Below are 17,327 nucleotides of genomic sequence, written 5' to 3' on the forward strand. Positions count from 1 at the left end.
CATCAGGGTGGCAACCTGTAAGTAATGGGGTTCCCCAGGGCTCCATTTAGGACCAGTGCTCTTCAATGTTTTCTTAAATGATTTGGATGAAGAACTTGAAGGGTTTTTAAGCAAGTTCATGGATGATACTTAACTGGGTGGAGCTGTTGACTCCGTCGAGGGTGGTGGGTCCTTGCAGAGATATCTGGTCAAAATAGAGAGCTGGGCAATCACCAACAATATGAAGTTTAACAAGAGCAAGTGCTGGATTCTGCACCTGGGAAAGGGCAACCCTGGCTATATGTACAGACTGGAGAATGAGATGCTGGAGAGCAGACCTGCAGAAAGGGATCTGGGGGTTTTGATTGACAGCAAGCTGAACATGATCCAGGAGTGTGCCTTGGCAGCCAGGAGGGCCAACCATACCCTGGGATGCATCAAGCACAGCGTTGCTAGCTGGTCAAGGGAAGGGATTGTCCCATTCTACTCCATGCTGGTGCAGCCTCACCTTGAGCACTGTGTGCAGCCTCACCTTGAGCACTGTGTGCAGTTTTGGGTGCCACAGTACAAGAAAGATAGAAAATTGTTAGCATCCAAAGGAGGGCTGCAAAGATGGTGAAGGGTCTAGAGGGGAAGACGTGAGGAGCATCTGAAGTCACTTGGATTGTTCAGCCTGGAGAAGAGGATGCTGAAGGGAGGCCTCATCGTGGTAGACAACTTCCTCACAAGGGGAGCAGAGGGGCAGGCGCTGAGCTCTGCTCTCTGGTGACCAGCAATAGGACCCGAGGGAATGGCTTGTAGCTGCAACAGTGGAGGTTCAGGCTGGATATCAGGAAAAGGTTTTTCACCAAGAAGATGGTCGGGCACTGGAACAGGCTCCCCAGGAAGTGGTGACTGCACTGAGCCTGCCAGAGTTCAAGAAGCATTTGGACAACACTCTCAGACACATAATCTGATTTATTTATTTATTTATTTATTTATGTATTTGGGGACCCGGGAGTTGCACTTGATGATCCTTGTGGGTCCCTTCCAACTCAGATATTGTATGATTCTCTGATATGAATAAATAAAAGAAATAAAGAGCCTTAAATAAAAGAACAATTTCATCTGTTTTATTTTTAATCATCTCATTACTGTACAGTTTTCTTTGTCTTGCAGACTCTGATTTCCCAGTATAATCAAATCTGGGGTATAGTGAATGAAGAATGGACCATTGTAAATTATCTTTCAAATTGGCCTTTTAAAATAAACTACTGAATATTATTGAAATTAACAGTTCTACTCAGGATTAAAATTTACCAGGTAAAGAATATTTTTAATCTTCTCAAGTTTGTCTTTTTCTCTAATTTGCACTTCTTTAAATAGTTCCATGATGCTGTATCATTTCACAATTCTTATATTTCTTCTTTGTATTTTTTTTTTTTTCAGTATGCTCATCAACCTTCCTTAGTACTTCCTTTCAGAGAAAGTCATAGTGTTTATAGGAAGAAGAATAAAGAGAGATGGAGACTCTTCTTTCCAGGCCTGTTTCCAGGCACTGTTTTCCTCTTGGAGCTCTGTCTTTGTTCTATTCTGTTTGCATTTGTGAAGTTCGTTTTTTCCCCTTACCAGATGGTCTTCTACATCACGTGATGTCTGAATCACGTTTACAGGTGCAGGCTATATGTGTACCAAGTATCCAGGTAGCCAGCAGTTATGTATTAAAGCTTCGAGTGTTATTAGCAACTTTAATTAACAGCATGTGAATCATGTACTCACATGTCATCTCTTTATGACCAGTTAGCTGAAACACTTAGCTATATTGCAAACTAACAGCTCCTCAGAGAACACAGTATTCAAAACATTTCTAATTTGTGAAAGAAACAACTTCTACAGAGCTATAATTAAATATTGGTGAGATACATTTCCATCATCAACTAACAACTAATAAACTATCCATTTGACCTGAAAGATACCAATTTAAACGGAAGATGGTTGTAATGTTTATTTACATGGACACTGATGTAGTTCGAATGGGTGTTGAGCTGAGCTCTTTTAACCAGTTTCATCTGAGCAAGCACAAACAACTTTCCAGTAATGCAGACAGCTGAGGCATAGTGAGATTATTTTCCTTAAAGGAAAAACAATTAATGACATCACTAAAATAAACATTTTCTGGAATTTCTGACATGAAGTGTCTTTTAGATCCTATCATATTTTCTTATGTTGAGACTGTTTTTCCTCAAAGTTTTGCTAAGATTAATAAAATAAATCGGACATTTCTGTATTACACAGCTTCACAGAAAGCTTTGTGTATCCACATATTACCACCTTTCCTTCATTAAATTACTTAGACTATTTTAAAAACAAATACAAGAGTAATTAAAAAAAAAGAAAAAAGATGATGAAGTAATGGAAATCCCCTTGTTTCTTAAAATATCTTACTGGGGAACTGAAAAATTCTAGAAAACTTTGGGTGGTCCCTCTGCTGATATACATGATTAAGTGCCCTTCGATTCTGCATAAATGTAAGCAGCCAGTAATATTAAGTCCTGCAGGCATCTCATGCCTTTTTGTGGGAAACTCGGTGAGGTGAGGTCAGGGAGCCTGGGGATTGAGGCTGACTTCAGTTTCTCATGTTGACTCTCACCGATGGGAAGGGGAAGGTCTGTGAGCTGTTGGGTGGAGGATGGCTTCCCCAGGCCCTGCTGACCCAGCTGCTCTGGGGAGACTTAAGCCTGAGTTATGCAATGGATTTTCCCTGCATCTGTCCTGGGACTTCTCCTCTGCCCCAGTTTCATACCCTTTATCTTTTCTCCTGAGAGTCATTCCTTACTCTTTCTGGGACTGATCCCAGAAGTTCTGGAATGACAAGAAATCACGGAAGAGAGTTTCACTAATTTTAGTAGGCTTGGGAAAAGCTCCTGAGGAAATCAAACAGAATAAGCCTAAGTTTATAGTAAACTCAAGTCACTTATTTGACCAACAGCTCTTATTAACATAGGAAACACGCCTGAGAGAGCTCACTCATTACTTTCTCTCGTCAACCTACATATCTCTTCAGATTCATTAATCCAAATACCTATTTAATATTTTCTTTGTTTTTAATAGCACTTTCTGATACTAATTAACATATTTCCATAAACATTAATAAGTCCTCCCTAACAACAATTTATTATCCCTATTTATGCAAAGGAAAACTGAATAACAGAGCCATTCCTTCAAGGTTAGGTAGTAACCAGAGCCAGGAACTCCTGTATCCCAGCCCTAAACCATTATAGATATCATAAAACAGTTTCTGTTTTTTCACAACAGTGGTTGCCATTTTATCACTTCCTTCTGTGCAAATTTTGAAGCCTGTGTATTCTGCTTATTTTATTCCTTGTTCCTTTTCATGCCCTTTGCATCATTCCCCAGAACAAAAATAAAGAGAAAGAGGATGAAGTCTTATTTCACATTGAATTTAGTAGGAATATTATTATTTCGATCAACTTCATAGTGTTAGAATTTAACTTCATATATTCTTGAGTATTTCTGGCAACCAGTGAGATATTTTAGTAAATGGAAAGCATGTTAATTACTTCACCATAAGATCTTTTCAATTATTTTGTGGAGTTATATTTTGTCTTTATGCTCTTACAAGTATATGTGTTTAGGACAAAAAGTAAAAATTCTCAGTAATCACACCGCCTGCTGTTCTCTCAAATACACACACACATTTATGTATGTGTTTCTTTCAAATTTGTACAAAAATAAATGTTTTTACCCTTTAGAGATCACTTAAATTTTTTTTGTTTGTTTGTTTGTTTTTTTTTCCTGTGTATGAATAGTGAAGTTAAACTGGCCTGCAGAAATTGATCTGATTTTTCTTCTTGCTGTGGTTATTACTCTCTTGCCCAAAGAGGTTTGGCCAAAATTCCCAACCTGACAAGACACATACTTAAGTCCTTACCTAGAAGTACCTTGTATTTTGATGAGGAAGAAGATGACAGTGATTTCCCATCAGCACACTTCCCCACTGTGGAGGGTAGGGGGACCAACTATTGAGATTTTGGAGGGTTTGCCAGTGCCTGCTGAGGCAGGTATTTCCAAAGATGATTGGTACCTGTGCTACAATACAGCTACTTTCCTCTGTCCACATGTGCCTTCTGGAGGCCTAGTAGGTCAGAGCTCCTAGAAGTCCCACTGCCTACACAGCAGGCACTTCTCATAACCCCTGGAGATGAGGGGTTCCTTGTGATGGTGACCATGTGGTGACTATGGATCCTGTTCATGGATAGGAATACTATGAAATAATTCTTCATTCTGTGATTTTCAATGTAGTGATAAAGGGTGATGCTTTCACAGTGACATCTGTTACTAAGCAAATGTGCTCTGCACGAGCTGTTTCTGGATGTGTAGTGTTCATCTCTGTGCTTTGAAGAACCTTTGTTATTTCACTTGTCCATTAGCTGAAACTGGAATAAAAGAAATTACATATAAATGTTCAGTAAACACTGGGGAATCTCTTTGTGCCAGACCAATTCACTCTGGTGGAATACCTGCCCACTGTGGTTTTATTCTCTGGCAGCTGCAGATCTCACCTGACTTTGCTGATGACAATGATCCCTCTGAAATGGAGTACTTGCCTCCATAACACAGATATAATCTTTTTGTTTTGTTTTTCTTCATTTTTTCCCCTCCTCATGTAACCCACAGTGAGCTAGAAACGGGGTCCCAGAAACAAAGGGAAAGGCCTTAGCATTTGTTATGTGTGATTGTCTCTCTCCTGACAGAAGTGTTAGTTCTTCAAAAGGCAGCTCCAAACATAGGAAAGGTTAAGGTAAGAGTAGTAACCAAAACTAGGGAAGAATAAGAGGGTGTGGACATATGTGCACAGTCATTTCTGTAGTATTTATCATTTCATGGCCATTAACAAATTCATTCTCAGAACACACTCACAGATTGGCAAGTATTCATCTGTATGTGGAAGAAATAGGGAGAAAAAATGAAAGAAAGAATGAGTCAATTCTTAGAAAATTCCTAAAGGACCAAATGTTTGTTGTTACTTACGCTGTGAAGTTTCGTATTCATCCATCTCATCATAGACATCTCATCAGGCCTATCTTCCTCATGATGTAACAAAACTCAGTGCACAATGAGACCTTCCCTGATTCCAAGCCCACAAAGCTGTACCTTGCCTTTGAGTCATTACTCCAAAATGAAAATGATATCTATGTATTTCAGTTTTTATTTACAACTTAAACTTAACTGGGAACTTAACTGGGAAGCAAATGTTATTTAAACTGGGGCACAAAATGATTAAATTAATTGAACTGAGAGTCATTCCAATGTTTTAAAAGGTGAGCTGTAGCAAATCATATCTCCATATTCAGAGCCATTTATTAATGAATAGTTGTGATTAACTGATTATATTTGCTCCAAGGTCAGGCTTTATCAAGAAAGAAATATTTAATTAGATAAAGACAAGAGGAGTTTGAGAGGAAAAAGATACATATTCTGCTCTTATGATTAGCAGAAATTCTGCTTCAGTGTCTGAATCCTACTGTGAACTTACCAACATTTCAAATGCTGTGGAGAACTGGTTATCTGAGAGAACAGATCTGTCAAGGAAACACGATTTCATCAGAATATGTAGATGTTATAAGATCCAAACACATCTCAAAGAAATATTATCTTGGATTTAAAAAAAAATAGGAAAGGGAGAAGATGAGTGTAGAATTTCTGGTCAGACTAGGAAGACCCACTGCAAAATTCTATTGGTTGATACCTATCTAGTAAGCAGGAAAGTGAGGAACAGAGGTTTGAATTTTTCTCTCTTGCATCCCAGATAAATACCCTTACCCTGGGCATACTTTTCCCCACTTTGAAATGGTTTGATTTCATAACGACATGGAAATGGAACATATTTTTTTGTAATCTCAAAATATTTCACAGGTCAGGCAGTTCATTCCCTACTTAGCCCTGTTGTTCCCGTGTCTTAATCAAGCTCTGTCCATTAATATAATTCATCCAGAAGCAATACACGTAGAAAGAGCCAGCAAGCACATTCAGTAAAACTGTAAACAAGCTAATTGCCCTGTCAAGTGTTCAGTTTAGTCTTTTACTGAACAACATATAAATAAACCCTAACTTACCTACATAACATGTATATACTGTCTTCTGTATTTAGATATGAAGAGTTTTGTAAGCATTAAGCTTTAATTCAGGAAGCCATTTAAGAGCATGCTTAAATTGCTCTTCTGAAAAGGGCTTAACTGAAACACTTGTTTAAGTGTTTTCCTAATTAGGGACTAATTGGTGGAACATCCTGACTACTCTGTGAAGGGATATTTTTCAGATGGGAAAATGGAAGGCAGACTAGCTGTCTTGCCAAGGACTGCACAGAGTGAGAGTGCAAAGATTTGAGCACGTACCACCTTTCTCCAGACAACACTGTTTTTCTAAGATCCGTGCAGTCTTATTTCATGTATTTATACTACTTACACAGGCTAACTCATAGAGCTGCATCACAGACTTTAAAGTCAGGAAGTGTGGTAGACTACAAGGATACAAGCTGACAACTTTTGAAATGTTCTGTAACACCTTTTTATGGGTCAGGACACAGCAGAATAAATGAGAACCTGAATAATATTTTATTGACACCTTTTCTTTGCAATTCTCAGACCTTTTAAATCACTCAAAAAAATTCACATTTCTGCACATTAGACAAGGAGAAAGAGAGAAGCATTTTCTTTGATAGAGAAGGTCCAGGATGTTTTTCACTTTCATCTACAATTCTAGTAGCCAAGGGAAATCCAGATTCATGAACAAGGAAAATGATTCTTACAGTCGATTAATCTATTGCTTTAACTCCCTTCAGAGTGATTGCTGTGATTCCCAGGTGTTTTTACTCTGAGAACGGACTGCCTGTCTTAGCCTTTGATGACAGTCTGACAAATTCCTTATGGACAACTGCTTACTAATACATGTTAATGCAGCAGTCACACAACAAAATATTTGTTAGGTTAACTAAATACCTAAGTATTGTCAGTGTGTAAGGGTTAATGCCATAGTTCTGCAAATAGAGCTAGGTCATTATCGTAGCTGTACATGAAGAACATTACACCTTAAAAAAGTATTTTCTTCGAAATGTTTCATTTCGAGCAATATTTCTGTTATTGACAGCAGCAGGCTTTCTGATTAAAGAAGGGACTTTTCTGCTGCAATGAATTTATAGGCACATTTATCAAAACCTAGCAACACCACAGTACTAATTTGGGATTCATCACTTTACCAAATGTGCTAGAAAGTAACAGCAGGAGATGTTCCCAATTTGTGAATGAATTCAGTGCTCAGGGAAGTGAATGAGCCAAGAATAGCCTGGGCAGAGGGAGGTGTGTGCCTCCTCACCCAGCTTTCCCTCTTCTCCACAAGACAACTCTTTCTCAAAGTCAGACCTGTGAGTTCTGAGAGTTGGTTTCAGAAATGGGTCATTTTCTGAGCAAAAATATCCTACATGGAAAATAGGATCTGAAATGGCCAGTCTCTAAGCAAAATTCAGTTTAATCAAACATATATAAAACACATTAAAGGATATCCAGCAAAATGACCTAAAAACTCTGTCTCCTTATATGGTTTAGTCAACTTACTTTTGATTTTGTCGTCTTCTCCTCAGCATCAGAGACAGTAAGTTAATCCTTTCCGCTCAGTGGCACAGTTTCCGTCTCTGTTCTCTCCCAGCTACTCACCAAGTTTCCTTCTCCACCTTTTTACTGCTGGAGCATTTGTTTTCAGCTTCTTCTTAAATTCCTATGTGTCTTCTCACTTCCCACCTCCCCCCCCTCCCCCAAAAGAGTATCTGTCTTTCTTCCACTGCTTTTATATTTTCTCTTAAATAATCTTTTTAATCTTTTCTTACTTTTTTTATAGATGCACTCAACTGTTGTAAAACATTAATTTTTATTATTATTATTTTTTAAATGATCTCTCATTTGAGATTCGTGTGAGAGCTGTTTGAACATGTTTTTCAGCAGGGCCAATTAAGGTTTTCTGATTTTCTTTTTTATCTTATTTGCTTATTTTTTCTCTGATTGTTCCTTTCTACTCATTCTCTCTCCAGCTCCAAAACAGGAGGTAAAAACACACATTTAATTCAGGTATACACATTTATTTTTTTATTTTTTTATTTTTTTTTAAAAGGGGAGTACTTTTTTTCTTGAAAATGTCTCTACTTACACAGATACTTAGCTGACACTGAAACATAGCTAGTAACCACAGAGTGGCTGTGTGCTCTCCTTCATCCCAAGGAGGTGAATTATGTTCAGGCCCTCAGCATGTGTTAACTACTACAGTTCTGTAGACTCAAAGGCAATACACCAGTTTACTGCAGTTGGAAATACAGCCAGACAACTTTATGTTTGCAGTTGTGTTGCTGGCATTCTCAAGTAGGCATATCACATCAACAAACTCATAAAATGAATTGCTACACAATAAAGATGTATGGCAACAAATCTGTTTCACACCTGTGTACTGGAGTATGGTTCTTTTGTAGTGTAGATTGAGGCCAACATGTTTGTCACTGACTTGTAAAGAAAAGCACTTGTGATTACAGAGTACAGTAATTTAGGGATGAAAAATCTATCAGGGAAAAGGCAGTGAGAAGGAGTTCTGTTCAGCTGCAAAGTACATAAATACATATATATATGCCGCTGGGTCACAGCCTCACTTTTTTGAAATTGTACACAGAATCTGTCCACATTCTTATGCAAGAATGCAGATTTGTACCTTTAAGTTTCCCCCACCTTCTTAGTTCTGCTTCACTTAGTTGTAAGGAAGGGGCTTTACCTTACTTAGCTTTATCCTTCTAAAGCTAGTTGATCACATCCCCTCTGTGGTTAATGGAAAGAGAGATTCATTTCACCCAAAGTACTTAGTTCTCCACACACATGCCCATTGTTTACAAAAAGAAACTAGATAAGCTTAAACTATGTACTGAAATTATAAAAAGCTAAAACTTGTGTGGGAACAATCTCATCTGGATTGTATTTTATACAGCACAAGATTGTTCTTGTAGTAGAAACTCAAGTATTTTAAATATAAAAAAGAAATACCACAAAGTAGAGGTAGGATCATAAAATTGTGGAATGGTTTTGGTTGGAAGGGACCTTAAAAATCACCTAGTTCTAACTCACTTGCTGTGGGCAGGGATGCCTTCCAGTAGACCATGTTGCTCAAAGCCCCATCCGACCTGGCCATAAACATTCCCAGGGATGGGGCATCCACAGCTTCTCTGGGCAGTGTGTTTCAGTGACCCACCACCTTCTCAGTAAAGAATTTCTTCCTTATATCTAATCTAAATCTACCCTCTTTTAGCTTAAAACCATTACCCCTTGTCCTATTGCCACACTCCTTGATAAACAGTACCTCTCCAGCTTTCCTGTAGGCCCCCTTCGGGTATTGGAAGACCTCTATAAGAGACCCGTTCAGCCTCTTCTCCAGGCTGAACAGCCCCAGCTCTCTCAGCCTCTCTTCATAGGAGAGGTGCTCTAGTCCTCTTATCATCATTGTGGCCCTCCTCTGGACTCGCTCTAACAGGTCCATGTCCTCCTTATATTTGGAACCTCATAGCTGAGTGCTGTACTCCAGGTGGTGTCTCACAAGAGTGGGGTGGGTGTGTGGTGGAGAATCATCTCTCTCAACCTGCTGGTCATATTAATGTTTGTATGCTCTACCGGTGTAATAACATGCTTTTATGGACACAGATGTGCTATTATATATGCATCTAAAAATCATGTGAATAGTTATTACGGTCTATTAACCATTTCATTGAATTATTCTTTTTTTCTGACATGACTTCAGTTTAACACTTAAATTTTCTCAGTGTATGGAGGACAGCCTCATCCCAGGCATTCCATGACCCCACTCAAATCCCATCTAAAAATTGGATTTTTCTGTAGTTCAATGGGTAGTAGAAAACACAATCTATGATCAGTGAATTGAAACTCATAGACATTGCTTGATTTTTCCATTATTTTCCTAAATTGAATCTTCTGTATTTCTACTTTTTAATGTAATGAACTAGATGGAATTCATTTATTTGTTTGATTTCACACAATATCTTCAGCAATTTATTTTAGTAAGAGACATAAATACTTGCAAAGAAAAAGTGTTAATTCAAGCTTAAATGCTCAGTGGTTTTTATCTGCATTAATTTCCATTATAGTCTGAAGCTGTTTTTCAAAACTCAGCTACAAAAAAGCAAATAATTCCTTGTCCCTGTAAGCCCATCCAGGTAGATACAACACTGACAGTCCTAGCAGTGACAGAACTGATGTATCCCATCTATTGGGAGTGCTAAATGTGTCAAGCCGAGCTGGGTAAGCACAACATGTATAGCATAACCTGGGAGCACCAGACTCATTGTACTTGTACAAATCACCTTCACTTTGCAACATGAAGAACATTTTTCTATATTTTTGAATGTCCAGAAACCAGAACTGATGGATATCCATAAATCAGTCTCTACCAAAAAAAAAAAAAAAAAAAAAAGGAATGAATGAAAAAAGGAACAAGTATCAGTTCACAGTGAATGACTTCAGAGATACAGGGAATCAGATGTGATCTTGGGTCAATATAGCCATAGTCTTGCAAAAGGTTAACCTCATTCTAGGTCAGATAATCAGCAAATCATATAGATTAGTCCTTCTACTCCACCAAAAATTTACAAGGTCTCAGCTGGATTATTCTACTTAGGTTTGAGCGCAAGAGTTCCAAAACAATGGAGACTAACTGGGGAAAAAAAAAAAAAAAAAAGGCAGAGGAGACAGTTACCAAAGGTCTAAAAACCACAGTAAACAATGAAAGAGTTAGCACTGTTTACCATATAGGGTATAGAAAGTTGGATGTGAAAACAGTTTTCCAGATCATTTGTTGCAAAGGGGACCTGCGTTCTCATTATGCTGTCCATCAGAGGACAAGAAACAATGGTTTTAGTTTCAAATTATGGAAAGCCCAATTAAAGAACTTTAATGGCAAGGACTGTGAAGAACAGGAATGGATTGCTGGACAAGAAGCTTGAGCCGCTGGGACTGGAGTTCTTCAAAAGCAGGTTCAAATATCCTCTCTTACTAAGGGTGCGGTTCAGCTGCTCCTGTCTGGGCTGAAGGCTGGCCCTTGCAGCCTATTCAGGCCCCTTCCACAGGGTTTTGTATATATACGTTCTAAAGGTGCACTCTGTTACCAAAAGCCAGGTTAAAATGTGTTTCAAACCCAACCAAACACCAGCCTATACACTGGTCATCCAAAAGAGTCAAAATGAACACAGAACCAAAATAAAAATACCCTGAAATCTCCTCCCCATTACAGATCAGGGGCCTGAGCTGTGCAGTCACCAGTTGCTGCCAGGCCTCTGCCACTGTTCCTGACTTCTGTCCTCATTGCTGCATCTGCCATACAATAACACTGCCACAGTTCTGCTGAACCCCACTTCTACCTAAATGCCTTTCTGCTTCTGTATAGAGATATAAACTGCAGGCTGTCTTGTACAAGGTACAGGCAGCAGTGTCAAGGATGACAGGGGATACACAATGAAGTAACTGGCATTTGTTGATGTGCTTCTGTGGAATGATTATTAGACACAGTAAACTGTTTTTAAACTTTTTTAGAAGCTGAATCTAAAAAAAAAAAAAGGAAAAGTAAAAAAATCCCAATAGTTTATATTTTTCCCCAGTATTTACCTTTTATTTTAAAAGCTAAAGTTGACAGTCTGGCATATATATCTAATTAGATGGTATAAGAAAAAAAGTAAATGAAAAGGCCTGCTTTTCTGGGTTTTCTTTTTTCTTTTTTTATCTCTTATGGATGTTTGTGTCCCATTTAGTCATTCCAGAAGTGTGAATAAAGCAGTACCATTTAAACTGTTTGCAACTTATTTTTCACATGCAGACAAAACAGAATTGATTCTGAGCTCCTTTAAAGGAGACATAACAAAACACAGGAAATCTAGAAAAATGTAGCTTCAACCAATAAAATCAATGATCTGACAAATATATTTGCCTATAGAGTGAAATAAAATATCTTTGAATCATTTTGAGCAAGCTCAAATTTATTCCTCATGGCCTAATATCTTTGTGCAGAGCCAGTAGTAATTAAAACAATGTTCATGTCTTTTAAGTGATACAGACTCTGTTACAGATGGAAGGATTTGGGCCATATAGGTAAGCATATACTTCAAGAGAGGTTTTGGTTCCAGACAGTAGTGTCATTCATATGAAAAATATCATCATACTGAGACATCCCGTATTATCAGAGTCTTTGCTCCAAACTTGTCCCACCTGAAACCAATGGGAAAAATACTGTTTACTTCAATGGATACAAGATGTGGCTCTGTAATTTTGAAAACTCAAACCAGAACTTCTGTCATGAGTGTTTTCCACGGTAGGCCAAAAATATTGGCCCTATTCAGTCTTCATCTATGTCTGTGTATCAAGCTAACCACAGTCGTGGCTGAGAGTGTTTGATGCATTTGATATTAGGCATGCTGGATGGAAAAGAAATGTTTCTGACAAGTCCTTAGAAAAGAAGATCTGCTACATTTTACTTTACACTTCAGAAAATCACTACTGAGCAACATAATTCATTCTCATAATAATTCTCATTCATAATTCATTCATTAAAATGTTAATATTTTCCCAGCAACAAGTGTAAATAAAGAATAATACAAAACATAGATGGTCACAAAACAAGAACATTGGTTGCTAATTAACTTGACTGGACCTAATGGGAAGAACTTGTGAGGATCATAGCAGTATCTATTAGTATTTTGAGAAATGTCTCAGATTTGTTTCAGTCATAATAGCTTCTGTTGTTCAGGTACAAGACAGAGACATTGTCTCTGAGTGGATGAAACTGCTATCTCATTTACATGTGACACGTAAGTCGTTAATTCAAGATGTTACTCTTTTTCTTTCTTTTTTTTTTTCTTTTCTTAGAAAAATGGAGAATGTTACCATGAAAACAGGGAGCTGAAGGACCTAATTGCAATGAATCAGGAACAAATGCATTCAGAGTGTATGCCTCATCACTGACTTGACATGCAGCACTTAGAAGCAGAAAGCTCTTCTGCATTTCTCAGTGAAATGTTCTGTCATTCTGCTACTGCCATGCACGACCCTCAACATCAGCAGTGTGTGCTGTACTACAGAGAGAGCCTAAATACTCGGAGTTACCCAGATGAGAGAATAAAGATGCAGAAGCTGAACTGACTGCTGTACACTTCATCAGGAGAATCACGTTGTGAATACGTATTAGGAAGGTGTAGCATCAGGCAGCTTGGGGCAGTTTTATCTTTTCCTGTTCAGACATTGTGCCAGGGAACAGCTGGGACTGCTTTTCACAGACTTTAGCCCAACAGTCTCTTTTGGATTGTCCCTGTTGCCAGCATCTTATACCCTTAAGGCTTGTCTGTGCTTAAAAGGGACAGCTGTACTGCTGGAGGTGTATACTTCCTCCTCCCTCCAGTGTGAAAACAGCTTATACAACAAGAGCAAGAGCTCTTTTGCCAGTATCATTCTCAGGGTAAGCTGCACAGACAAAAGAACTGTTTACTTGTTTAATAGAATCTGCTATGTTTTTATTATTATTGTTTGGGTTTTTTTTTAAGCCTAGTTATGTTGGTTAAAGCCATGAGATCTCTCTACTCCTGATAAACCTAGTTATGCCTGCAAAGATTCAAGATGTTGAGTAATGATGGGGTATCTCCAAAGGTATATGAAAGGCTTCCTGGACTCTCAGGATTGAAATAGCTTCTTGTACGTATTCTGGATGGCGTACTTATGTTAATTATGTGTGCTATTAGAAACATTTGACACAACCTTTGAAAAGTCAGATAGGCTCAGAGCACTGATTTCAGGGGGAGTCATATACAGAATTACTTTTAAGAGTATCACTACACTGTAGTTTCACAAACACCACGAGCTGACAGAAAGCTTCTCTGGTGAACAAAACAGCCTGTACTCCTCCAGATCTGTTCCTTCCACCTCCTGTCCCTGACTCTCCTGTCTCTTCCCTTTTGCTTACATAAGAGATTGTGAAGCAGTATACTGAAAAGAGGCAGGAAAGTCATCAGATTAAGACTAATTTGTCAGAAAAGTGGTTAATTTTAACATGAATTAACTCCTTGACAGAGCTGTCAGAGTGGCTATACAGTGTAAGTGTGGATCTGACAGGAAGAGAGTAAGGCCCATGTGAGATGGCTTCTTCTGGCAGAGGTGCTCATATGTGACACATGTTCTGGGAACTGCAATGTAGACACATGCACGTGCCTTAGTTTCTCCTCCAGAATAGGAGGGTAACAGTTCTTTCTCACCTCTCAGTGATACCGGGAACACAAATTTAATTGCTGTTAGAACTGAAGATCATGCAGTCTGTAAAATTTTGTGTTCCATAGGTAAATTAAAGAGGCAACTACAACAGTAAAACAAAAAGAAATCTTTAGATATACAACAGGAATAGGTCTATCAAATTTCCTTCCCTTCACACACTTCAGGATTGTACAGTCACCCTGGCTCTGTGATCCTGATCCTGAGCTGTGCATAAACATCTCAGGACCCTCCATGTGTGCCAAACCCTTGAACATAGGTAAAAGAACTCATGAATTGGTTCTTATAACTTCACTGGCAAAAATCCTGATTGCAGGTGGTACTTCTGAGAATAAATCACAGTTATGCTGAAACATCTTAATATTGTTTTTATGTCAAGAAAGATGTCTCCTTTAGAATGTTCTGTTTTCAGAGACACCTGAATCTTTGTGAAGTCTAATGTAAAATATCCTTTGGGCAATTGGACAGTCACTGCTTATACATATCAATAAGAAGATTCTGTAGCTACATTTGGTAAAGCAAGTCTTCTAAAGCTGATATGGTAATTTTTAATTTATGTTTTTTTTGTTTTGTTTTTTACTTTAATTGATTTTGGAATGGTTCTCGAGATGATATAAAGATGCATTTCAATTAAACATTGATCAGACTAATATTCAGTTACTAGTAACTTAAATGTTCAATTATCAGAAAATATACTGTTTTTATTAAGTACAGAGAGAACAGACCTAAAACCAAAAGACTCAGTGGACCCCAGAATTCTCTGGGGCTAACCCATCAGTAGTGAACACCAGCTGTTCCACCCTGCTGATCAAGATCCCAGAGGGTAGAACATGGTTTGCTTCATGCATTAGGCATTTGAAAGAGCATTTAACAGCAGTTACCAAGCTGCTCAGCTTTTCAGAGATAACAAAATTATGCTTAAAAACTGCTTCATGACAATCTTTCACAACCAGTCAGTTAATAGACAGTCAAAGCTTTCTCAAATGAATTTACCCATATAATGCAACTTTTAGTGTTTTATATTAGTTGAAGATCAAGTACGTAATATTAGCTTTGTTCGTAATAGAAGTGAAGGTTCTTTAAAATTTTGGAGAAAGCAGGAGCCATGATATTCATTCTGATTGGCAAATTATAAAGAACTTGAAATACTTCACCTGCTGACTTTAAGCTCAGCACTTCATTACAGCTGTACTTACCTTGTTTGGGGGAAAAAAGTTGTCATATATTTCTTAAACTTGAGTGAGTAACAATAAAGGCCGTGGAAAGCCTCTGTTTCTCAACACTAACAAAAAGATTGAAAAAATTTATGAAATGAAGGAAATCAAGACTACTTTTTATGTAGATCTAAATTTGTGGTCTGTGATGAAACAATTTCCTCCTTGATTTTTGTCTAAGTTGAGCCAGATTCATGGAAGTTTCAGGCCCTCATTTTTTGTAACATTAAGCCAACTGAAACCGTAGAAATAGAAATTATTTAAAGTTCTTCCTTTTAAAAATACTGTCAGATTTCTGTATGCTGATGAATTGATTACATTATAATGCAGACTGCATAGCTTATGAACAAACTCAGAATCTACTAAAGCACTGGCATGACAACAGAGTAGATGTTTACAGATGTTTTTTCCATCTCTTTCTTCATTAAAATAATGAAGAAATGCAGCTGTAGGTACATCTGAAGCAATCTTCCGTTTTATGTTGTTAGTCAGTAAAGCTTGATTACATGTCAGCTGAAATCATTGGAAAGACTGCCACTTATCCAAAGTTTTCTTTTTGAGGTAACCCTTTTGTGTAGTAGAATTTCATTTCTGATGAAGTCTTTGCCCTCATCTGCAGTGCCAGGGCTGAATTTTCAAAAGTCTTCAGACAGCTGAAGAGAAGAATAAGGGTTAGAATAGGGTGAAAACCAGAAAGAGAAAAAGAGTGGATTCATCGTCTTGGACCAGGAGAGGTCTGAACTAAACTGGGTAACAGGTTTCCTTTTTGCAGGAAACGCAATTATTTGGGCAAGTCTGGATGGTGGAGTGGTATTGAATGAGTATGAATATTGTGCCGATGAAAGAACATTTAACAAAACGTATTTGGATGATAATTTAGTGACGCAGACATACAAAGCAGATAGATTATTATGTATCTGGCAATGGTCTTCCTGACAAATAGTCCCTTTTAGATTTTTTTTTTTTGCATATTGTTCTGCTCTCCTTATTAACCCACCTGTAAAGCAGAGTGTTATCTCAAGAGTTGTGAATAATCCAGAAGCCTCCAATTGTTACAAGAATAACTTTGAGTTACTACTTCCTTTATACATTAGTCTGTGTATATGTCCAGACTGACTTTCCCATGATTGGTAGTAGTCTTTGGAGGAGATGACATAAGATTTAAATGACTGATTATTTTTTGAGGATTTGTGCGTACAGATTTTGGTTACATTTTCAAACATTGTTGCTTTTTCGAATGTACTATAAAATTTGATTTTTTAAGCATATTTAATAATCTAAGAATGGATTCTATTTCTGTAATACTTTCCTTCCTAGTTCCATGTAAATTAATAATATGTATATAGTGAGCATGGAAATCAGGATCTAATCCTATAGTTTTATGTTACCATTTCAAGATGCTCAATTTGGAAATTAAAATGATAGTAAACTTGTTGTCAGGTAGCAGTTTCACTGTTTGCATAATATACATAGTACAAGTCCACAAATCAGGCAAAGGAAAAATTAAGCATCCTAAAAAAACATACCTTCTAGTTTTCTACTCACTGCTTCATGATAATTCATGTGTTTCTAATTTAACACCTCAAAATTCATTTCAGAATTCAACCCCAACACTCAATTCACCTGCTGGTGCATTAAGCATATCATGTCATGTCATATCAGTCCCTAGGTTTGTCCTACTAGAAGTCAACATTACATATTTAAGATTCTTGATAAACATGCATTATCAACCTCTTTACTCATTATTGAAATGAATTCAAGTGTGTTAAAGGACCATGCATATTATACAATATGT

The sequence above is a fragment of the Cygnus atratus genome, chromosome 1, assembly GCF_013377495.2.
Source record: "Cygnus atratus isolate AKBS03 ecotype Queensland, Australia chromosome 1, CAtr_DNAZoo_HiC_assembly, whole genome shotgun sequence".
NCBI lineage: Eukaryota > Metazoa > Chordata > Aves > Anseriformes > Anatidae > Cygnus > Cygnus atratus.